Below are 10667 nucleotides of genomic sequence, written 5' to 3'. Positions count from 1 at the left end.
ACTAAAGTTGAGGGATAGTCTGCAAAATAACTGGCCTTTATTCTTCAAAAGTCAAAGTCATGAATAACAAAGACTGAAATATTATTCTAGATTAAAGAAAACTACAGAGATACTACAACATGTAGTTCTGGATTGGATTCTGGATTAAGAAAAACATGTATTTTCTTTTTTAATAAAAGATATAGTGGGACAAATGGGACAATTTTAATAAAGCCTATGGTAAATGTTAATTAGTGTTAATTTCCAGATTTTGATAATTGGTGATTCTGTAAGAGAATGTCCTTGTCTTTAGATAATACACAATGAAACTTAGGGGTAAAGGAGCATTTATTTGCAACTTACTTTCAAACAGTGAATGTGGATATATAGAGAGAAAATGCTAAAGTAAATATAATGAATTGTTAACATTTGGGAAATCTAGGGGAAGCGATTCTTTGCACTATGGCAACTTTTCTGTAAGTCTAAAACACCTTTACAGTTGGCTTGTTTAAATCAGGTCTCAGGTAAAATCCATATATTGCGTTTGTTTGGGGTGGCTCTTAAGAGTCTTGTAATCCATATGGTTCATGCTCCCTTTGTTTTAAAATGCCACTTTTTAATTATAGCAACAACCATTTGACCCACTTTTGAATTTGGATGATCATATGCTCTTTGTGTCATTTAATATATTTCTTTATCATGCATTTTTCCTGAAGACTGGTACATTTAAGAAGTTCCAGTGAATTTATGTTAAAAAAAATTGGCATGGTGATACTAGGGGAAGGATGCAGTAATTCAGGGCAGCATTTAGTTAAAAGAAGGGAGGGAGATGGCACATTAGTCTCTAGCAATGTCAACTGGAAAAGAGCTGAGATGCTTACACATTAAGAAAATTGAGGGTCTCGCTCACTGCAGTCCACCTATGCTTCTTGTCCTCCCACCACTCATTTTCATGCCCACTGCTGCCACCTCCACCTATCACCCTGGAAGAGGAGATCCCTGCACTCATCATTGATGATAACTCTGGTATATGCAAGGTGGGCTTTGGTGGGAATGATGTCCCTTGTCCCCCCACCATATTCCCATCCATTGTCAGAAACCCCCTGCCTCCAAGGTGTTGTCATGGTGGGCATTAGCCAAAAGGACTCCTATGTGGGCAACAGGGCCCAGAGCAAGCAAGGCATCCTATCCTCAAGTACCCTATTGAGCCTGGCATCATCACCAACAAGGAGGATATGGAGAAGATCTGGTACCACACCTTCTACAATGAACTTCACATGGCCCCAAGGAGCACTACAACACTTCCACCACTGGTATTGTCATGGGCTCTGGGGACAGGGTAACCCACACTGTGCCCATCTTTGTGGGGTACTCCCTGCCCCGTGCCATCCTGTGCCTGGACCTGGCTGGCCAGGGCCTGATGGACTACCTCTTGAAGATATTCGCAGAGAGTGGTTACAGTTTCACCACTACAGTTGAGTGGGAAATCGTGTGTGACATAACCAAGAAGCTCTGCTAGGTCAACCTCTACTTTGAGCAGCAAATGGCCACTGTGGTGTCCTCCTCCTCCTTGGAAAAGAGCTATGAGCTGGCTGATAGTCATCTGATCACCATGCGCAAGAAGCGGTACCACTGCCCTGTGGGATTTTCCCAGCTATCCTTTCTGGGTATGGAGTCCTTTGGTATCCATGAGATCACCTTCAACTTCATCATGAAGTGTGACTCTGACATCTGGATGGACCTGTACTCTAACACAGTGCCGAATGGTGGGACCACCATGTACCCAGGTATCTTGGACAGAATGCAGAAAGGGAGCACGACCCTGGAACCCAGCATTATGAAGATCAAGGTCATTGCTTTTCCTGAATGCAAATACTTTGTGTGGATCAGGGGCTCCATCCTGGCCTCGCTGTTCACCTTTAAGCAGATGTGAATCAGCAAACAGAAGTATGAAGAGTTGGGCCCCTCCACTTCCCACTGCAGATGCTTCTAAATGCCTTGCAAGCAGTTATGTAGCATTTGCTGCATGAGTTAATTCCTAAGTATAAATTTACCCTGGCAAATGTGTACACTTCATGCTAGCCTCATAAACTGGAATACGCCTTTGAAAATAAATTTGTCCTTGAAGCTTGTATCTGATGTCAGCCCTGGATGGAAGATTGTTGCTGATTTTGACTTTGTATTCAAATTAAATTTTCTCTTGGTATATGTTTAATACCTTGTACATAACCTTGATTTAAACCTCTTTTATAGAATGTGGCTTAGTCATTTCATGGCTGAGGGGAGAACATGTTTATGGAAGAGAAATCCATTGGTTTGATGAGCATCCTCCATAAGGTTCTTTTTAAAAAACATTTTTTTTTTTTACTGTTTATTTTTTGAGAGAGAGAGAGAGACAGAATGTGAGCAGAAAGGGGCAGAGAGAGAGGGAAACACAGAATCTGAAGCAGGTTCCAGGCTCTGAGCTGTCAGCACAGAGCCTGATGTGGGGCTTGACCTCACAAGCTGTGAGATCATGACCTGAGCTGAAGTCAGACACTCAACCGACTGAGCCATCCAGGCGCCCCCATAACGTTCTTGATCTGAGTTGGGTATTAACGTGTGAGAGCTGCCTATTTCAGGATTATCTAGAGGCTGGCAAGATTTTTGAACCAGTTGAAATTTCTTTGTCTTTCTGGTCTGACAGGATTAGGAAGGTCTGAAGTTTAGGACCCACTTTCCTTTCTTATCCAGTGTTTTCCTACCAGAACACTGTGGGTTGTTACTAACTGCCTTGTGTTGGAAAACAGTTTACATTTACACCTGTAAATTTATTCATCCTTTTAATATACTAAGATTTTGTACACAATTCTCAATTGTTTAAGAGATGACAACATTTTTTGGTTTTCTCCTGTCATGTGAGAACATTAGGCTCTCAGCAACATGTCATTGTTTGAGGAAAATAAAGTGCTGCAGTAAACTGGAAAAAAAAATCAGCGGGATAGCCTCCCTTGCTTCTTGTCCCAACCTTCTACTTTCGTAAGAAAGGTGAGGACATGAGGTATTCAACAGAATATTATAAAACATTTTTCCTAATTATAGTTTCAGGACTTGCATTATTTCTACAGAGTTGTATAATAGTTAATTTAGTCATTTACTGATTGATTATCCCTGAGAGCTTTTTTTTCTGAGTTGTATTCTCTTCTTTCTTAGCACATTCTCCCTCACTGATCTTACCTGCAGAATGCTGATGCCTCCCAAATCTGCATCTCTTGTGTAGTCTGTTATTACTCTCCTTGAACAGGTTCCTCGACTTAGGAAATTCATGACTGCTCTTGTCCTTTCTTTCCAGAATTTCTTAATCTTCCGTAGTACAATGAATATGACCACTATCAAACAATTGCTCAGGGAAAAAAAAGTGTGTGTCATCCTTTATTTCTCTGTCTCCTTTATCCTCCCCACATCTGGTTGGTCCTCAAGTCCTGTTGATTTTCCCTGCTACATGGTTTTTTTTATTGTTTTTTTTCTTTGTTTGTTTGTTTGTTTGTTTTTTACTGTTCCATTCACGTCTATCTTTACCACTGTTGTCCTGGTCCAGGCTACTGTGTTTCTCAAGTGGATTACTGTAGCTGCTTTCTGTCTGATTTGCTCATTGTGTTCAACTAGAGTGATCTTTTTAAAATACAAATTCAATCAGTGTTACTCTCCTGCTTAAATCTCTAACATAAAAATGTATGTATTAGTTGTGGTTCTCCAAAGAAGCAGAACTGATGAGATATAGGTAGAGAAATATATAGGAGGAGATTTATTATAGGTATTGGCTAATGTGGTTTTAGACGCCCAGAAGTCCCATGATCTGCTGTCTCTAAGCTGGAGAACCAGGAAATGGTGTAATTCAGGCTATGTGTTAAGGCATGAGAACCACAGGATGGATAGTCTAAGCCTCTATCTGAATCCACAAGCCCAAGAATCAGAGCACTGATGCACCGGTGCAGAAGATCAGTGTATCAGTTCAAGCATGAAGAATGAATTTGTCCTTTCTCCATGTTTTCATTCTATTCAGGCCCTCAACAGTTTGGATTATACCTACTTGCATTGGTAAGAGCTATCTGCTTTACTCAGTCTAATGATTCAAATCCTAATTTCTTTCATAAACACCCTCAGAGACACACCCAGAAGTAATGTTTTTACCACCCATCTGCACATCCCTTAGTCTAGTCAAGTTGACTTGTAAAATTTATTATCATAATATGGAGATACCTAATATCTACATCATCTGTATCTATCTACCATCTATGTCTCCATACATACACATACATACACACATACACAAACATGCTCTTGAGGACATGTGCCTACAGACCTCATAGCCTCCTCTTGCTAGAAGAATTTCTTACTTTTCCTTGGCCATCTTACTCTCTTGTGCTTCTGGAATGTCACACAGGTTATTTCTTTTGCCTGGACTGTCTGTCCTACCCCTCTTTAATTGGTAACTCATTCTTATCTTTTGTGTCTTGACTCGGTTTACATATCTTTTTCTCCTTTAATCTTTCCTTTATCACTGAACTCTGGAATAGGTATCATTCAGAGGTCCTCCCTGGGAAATATTTTTGCTTTTTCCATCAAGGTATATTGTCATGATGTATAATAATTCTTGTTTGCATGTTTGATCCCAGCAGGCTGAGTTCTGTGCATGTATTAAAATACGTAAGTATTTATATGCATGTTTATTGAGTGAGTATGTAGGCAAACTGAGAAATGGAAAGATTCTATCTAGCATCTACATAGGACTTTGGTGTTAAAAAGAAGTCTGTGAAAGGAAAAAAAATAAAAGCAAGAACATGAAAGAAAACATTTAATACCAGAAGGTAAAGTTTCCAATTATTGCTTCTACTTAAAGTGAGAAAGACATGAAATAATTCATACTCCCTTTGATCTTTGATAAATTGGTTCTTTTCTCTGAATGTTAATTCATAAAATAGAAATATTTAATCATAAAAATTATTCATTTTTAGTCTGACCCATGATTTTTTTCATTCATTCAATAACTATTTATTGGTGCCTACTATATTCCAGGAGCCATTCTAGCAATTTGGCCATTTTCAGGAAGAAGTAGAAAGTTCCATAAAATACTGAGAAAAATGAGTAGTAGAAAAAGGATCAAAATATTTTCTCTTGAGAAAAATGAATAGTGGAAATAGGATTGAAGTATTTTTTCTCCCTTTTAAAAATTGAAATAAAATTAACAGATAACATTGTATTAGTTTCAGATATAGAAAATAACGATTCAGTATTTGTATACATTGTGAAGTAATCATCTGAACAAGTCTCATTACCATCTGTCCTCATAGAAGTTACAAAAAAATTGTTTTTTCTGGTGATGAGAACTTTTAAGATCTACTTTATTAGTAATTTTCAAATGTGCAATACAATATTATTAACTGTAACCATCATAGTGTGCATTACATCTCCATGACTTACTTATTTTATAACTTGAATTTTGTACCTCTTGGTCTCCTTCATGCATTTCGTCCATCCCTCTAGCTCTTGCTCCCTTTGGCAACCACTTATCTGTTCTCTGTGTCTGTAACTTTTGTTTTGTTTGTTTGGTTTTTTTTTAGATTCCACATATAACTGAAACCATACAGTGTATGTTTACCTCTGACTTATTTAATTAATATAATATCCTCAAAGTCTCTCCATATTTTCACAATGACAAAACTTCATTCTTTTTCATGACTCAGTAGTATTCTGCTATATATATGTGTATTCCATGTCTTTTTTTTATCCATTCATCCATCAGTGGTGACCTACGTTATTCCCATATCTTGGCTGTTGTAAGTAATGCTGCAATAAACATAGGGATATGTCTATCTTTTACATTAGTATTTTCATTTTCTTAGGATCTATGCCCAGAAGTATAATTGCTGAGTCATATGGTAGTACAATTTTCAATTTTTTGAGAAAGCTACATTCCATAGTGGCTGCACCAATTTACATTTCCACCAAAAGTGCATGAGAGTTCCCTTTTCTCCACATCCTCTCTAACACTTGTTATTTCTTGTCTTTTAAATAATAGTTATTCTGGCAGTTGTGAGATACCTTATTGTGATTTTGATCATGATTTTGCATTTCCGGATGATTAGTGATGTTGAGCATCTTTTCATATGTCTGTTGGCCCCCTGTGTGTCTTCTTTGGGAAATGTCTCTTCAGATCTTCTGTCCACTTTAAAATCAGATTATTTGTTCTTTTGATATTAAGTTGTGTAAGTTCTTTATATATATGTAGATATTAGCCCATTATTGGATATGTGATTTGCAAATATCTTCTCCCATTTGCTGGGTTGCCTTTTTATTTTGTTGATGGTTTCCCTCACCATGCAGAAACTTTTTAGCTTGATGTAGTCCCATTTGTTTACTGTTGCTTTTGTTGCCATTTCCTTTGGAGTCAGATCCAAAAAAATATCACCAAGAGCAATGTCAAGGAAAACCACCTGTTTTCTTCTAGGAGTTTTATGGTTTCAAGTCTTATATTCAGATCTTTAATTTATTTTGAGTTAATGTTTGTGTATGGTGGAAGTTCCATTTTCATCATTTTATATGTGGCTGTCCTGCTTTCCCAGCACCTTTTATTGAAGAGACCATCTTTTCTTCATTGTATTCTCTTATCTCCTTGTCATAAATTAGTTGACCCTATATTCATGGGTTTATTTCTGGGGTCCTTATTCTATTCCATTGATCTCTGTGTTTGTTTCTATGTCAATATCACCCTGGTTTAATTACTAAAGTTTTGTAATACAGTTTGAATCTGGGAGCATGATGCCTCCAGCTTTGTTCTTCTTTCTCAAGATTGCTTTGGCTATTCAGTATTTTGTGGCTCCATATGAATTTTAGAATCATATGTTCTATTTGTGTGAAAAATGCCACTGGAATTTTGATAGAGATTGCATTGAATTTGTATATTGCTTTGGATAATATGGACATTTAAAAAATACTGATTCTTCCAGTTCATGAGCATGGAATAACTTTTCATTTACTTGTTTTTCCTTCAGTTTCTTTCATCAGTTTCTTACACGTTACCATGTAGAGCTCTTTCACCTCCTTGGTTAAATTTTATTCCTAGGCATTTTATTCTTTTGGATGTAATTATAAACAGGATTGTTTTCTTAATTTCTCTTTATGAGAGCCTGTGTATAAAAACACAACAGATTTTTGTATACTGACTTTATACTTTGCAACTTTACCAAAATTTTTTTATTAGTTCTAACAGGTGTTATTTTTGTTTTTGTTTTGTTTTGTTTTGTTTTATTTTTGGAGTCTTCAGGGATTCCTATATGCAAAATCATGTTGTACACAAATAGTGATGGTTTCACTTCTTCCTTTCCAATTTGGATGTCTTTTATTTCTTTTTTCTTGATTTGGCTAGGATTTAAATACTGTGTTGAATCATAGTGGTGAGAGTGGCCATCCTTGTCTTGTTTCGGCTTTTAAAGGAAAAGCTTTCAGCTTTTTACCATTGAGTATGATGTTAGCTGTAGCTAATATATGGCCTTTATTATGTTGAGGTACATTCTATTACCCACCTTTTTGAGAGTTTTTATCATAAATGGATGTTGAACTTTGTCAATTGGTTTTCTGCATCTATTGAGGTGATCATATGATTTTTACCCTTTATTTTGTTAATGTGGTGTATCACATTAACAGGTTTGTGGATGCTGAACCATCTTACACCCCTGGAATAAATCCTACTTAATCATGATGTATGACACTTATTATATATTTTTGAATTCAGTTTGCTAATAATTAAAAAAATTTTTTTAGCATTTTATTTTATTTTTTGAGAGAGAGAGACAGATTGTGAGCAGGCAAGGGGCTGAGGAAGAAGGAGACACAGAATCCAAAGCAGGATCCAGGCTCTGAGCTGTCAGCACAGAGCCTGATGCTGGACTTGAGCTCATGAACCTTGAGATTGTGACCTGAGCCAAAGTTGGACGCTTAACCAACTGAACCACCCAGGTGCCCCTGTGTGTGTGTGTGTGTGTGTGTGTGTGTGTGTGTGTGTATGTGTGTGTTTTAAAGTTTATTTATTTATTTTGAGAGAGAGAGAGAGAGACAGAGAGAGAGAGAGAGTGGGAGGGACAGAGAGAGAGAGGAGAGATTCCACTGATAGAGATTGCACTGAATTTGTACATTGTCAAACAGCAGGCTCTGTGCTGTATTGACATCTGACTCGAGGTTCAATCTCACAAATGACCCGAGCTGAAATCAAGAGTTAGATGTGTAACCAACTGAGCCACCCACTGAGGCGCCCCTGTTTTATGTTTTTGATGTTACATTTTACATCTTTGAATTTCGTGTATTCCATAAGTAATTATTATAGTTATATTTATTTTTACTCCTTTTATCTTTAAAGTTTATACTAGCTTTGTAACTTTTACTATATACTTTTACTATACTTTTACTATATACTTAACTTTTACTACACTTTACTACACTTGTAGTACTTTACTACACTTTTACTATATACTTAACTTTATCAGTGAAATTTTTACTCTCATATTTTTTCTTTTTACTAATTAGTGCCCTTTTCAGCTTAAAGAAGTCTCTTTAACATTTCTTGTAAGACTGGTTTAATGGTGACAAACTCCTTTACCTTTTGCTTGTTTGGGAAATTATTTCTCCTTTAATTCTGAATGATAATTTTTTTAGGTACAATATTCTTAACTGGAAATTTTTCCTTTTCAGCACTTTGAATATATCATGCCACTCTTTTCTGGCTTATAAAGTTTTTTGTTTGTTTGTTTTGTTTGTTTGTTTTGAGAGAGAGAGTGTGCATGTGAGTGGGGCAGGGGCAGAAATAGAGGGAGAGAGAGAATCCCAAGCAGGCTCCATGCTATCAGTGCAGAGCCCCATGTGGGGCTTGATCCTATCAACCATGAGATCATGAGGCCTGAGATGAAATCAAGAGTCACACACTTAACTAAGCTACCCAGGCACCCATGGCCTGCAAATATTTTGTGGAAAAAAATTTGCTTATAGCCTTATGGGAGGTTTCTTTGTATGTAACAAGTTATTTCCTCTCGCTGCTTTTAAGAATCTCTGTTTAACTTTTGACATTTTAATTATAATATATCTTGGTGTGGGTCTCTTTAAGTACATCTTGTTTAGAATTATCTGGGATTCCTGAATTTTGAGGTTGATCCCTTCCCAAGGTTAGGAAAACTAGCCATTTCTTCAAATGTTTTCTGCTCCTTTGTGTTTTTTCCTTCTGCGACCCCTATAACATGAATGTTATTTCACTTGTAGTTGTCCCAGTTTTTCAGTTCATTTATTGTATTCTTCAGCTCTCTGGCTTCTGTTTGGTACTTTCTGATATTTTCTCTTTGTTAATATTCTTACTGTGTTCTTCCATTCTTCTTCTCATTTTGCTGACATTTTTATGACCATTAATTTGAACTCTTTATTACATAAATTACTTGTTTCTGTTCCATTAAGTTTTTTTTCTGGTGGCTTATCTTTTTTCTTTTCATTTGGAACATATTCCTCTGTTTTCCCATTTTTCTTGACTCTCTGTGTTTGTTTCTATATATTAGGTTAAACAGCTATCTCTTACAGTCTTGAAGGAAGGGACTTGTATGTGGGATGAACTTTATCTTTTAAGTTTGCTCTAGCTCTTGGTTGTCTCTTGAACTGTCTCTCTGATTGTTTCCAACCCACGGAGCCCAGAAATGCAGTTCCCCCAGGCCATTAGGGCCAGGCACTCAATAAGTGTCCCTTGTGCGGGTTCCTGGGTCTGGAAGCAGCTGTATGAACAGTACAGAGGGCCAGGGCACTTGCTTGCCAGTATTAGTGGGCTAGAGTGAAAATGACACCTGCCTCTGCCAGTGCCAGAAATGTAGAGGGAGAGCACAAAGATGGTGCCCACCTTGTCAGCACTAGCAAGGCAGAGGCAGAATGCCAAGAATAGTACTCATCTGCTCCCCTGTCCTCAGAGAAGGTCCCAAAGGTTTATGCCTCTTTGGCAGACACCTTAAAGTTAGAAAATGAATCTCCTTCACATATGATATAAATGCTTTTCAATCTGCTGCTTTTATGTTGGGTCCCAGAGTGAACAAGCTTGCATTTGAGCCCTGTCAGAGTGGAATATCCTTTCTCCACAATCATATGTTTCTCCTAGATTAAGCCTGTTGGTTTTCCAAGCCAGATGTTTTGGGTGCTCATCTCTCCATAACAGGTGCCAATGGGTGGGGTGCCTGATGTGGGCCAGAAACCCTCTCACTCCTCAGAGAGAAACTCTATATTTCTGTGATCCCTCCTAATTCCTGCTGCTGTGGGTTGCTGTGCTAGAGGTAGGATTTTTGATGAGACTGTGTCTCTGCTTCTCCTTCTTGTCTTAATGCGGCCTTTTTATTTGCAGTGGAGGATCTGTTAAGCTAGTTTTTAGGTGTTTTTTACAGAGGGAATTGTTTCATATGTAGCTGTAGATTTGTTATGTCCATGGGAACAGGTAAGTCTAGGATCCTCCTATGATGTGATCTTGAACTACCTCTCCCTAATCCCTAATTAAAAAAATTTTTTAAATGTTTTTGAGAGAGAGAGACAGAGTCTGAGCAGGGGAGGGGCAGAGAGAGAGAGAGAGGGAGACACAGAATCCGAAGCATGCTCCAGGCTCCGAGCTGTCAGCACAGAGTCCAATGTGGGGCTTGAAC

General features: G+C 37.6%; 1 pseudogene; it reads left to right on the top strand.

Annotated features, from left to right (window-relative positions):
- Positions 1 to 423: 423 nt before the first annotated feature.
- LOC109254667 (actin, muscle-like) lies at positions 424 to 2033 on the top strand (annotated as a pseudogene).
- Positions 2034 to 10667: the final 8634 nt, after the last annotated feature.

Source organism: Panthera pardus, unplaced genomic scaffold, assembly GCF_024362965.1.
Source record: "Panthera pardus isolate Hobbes unplaced genomic scaffold, ASM2436296v1 HiC_scaffold_8, whole genome shotgun sequence".
NCBI lineage: Eukaryota > Metazoa > Chordata > Mammalia > Carnivora > Felidae > Panthera > Panthera pardus.
This window is presented reverse-complemented; position numbering and strand designations above follow the sequence as displayed.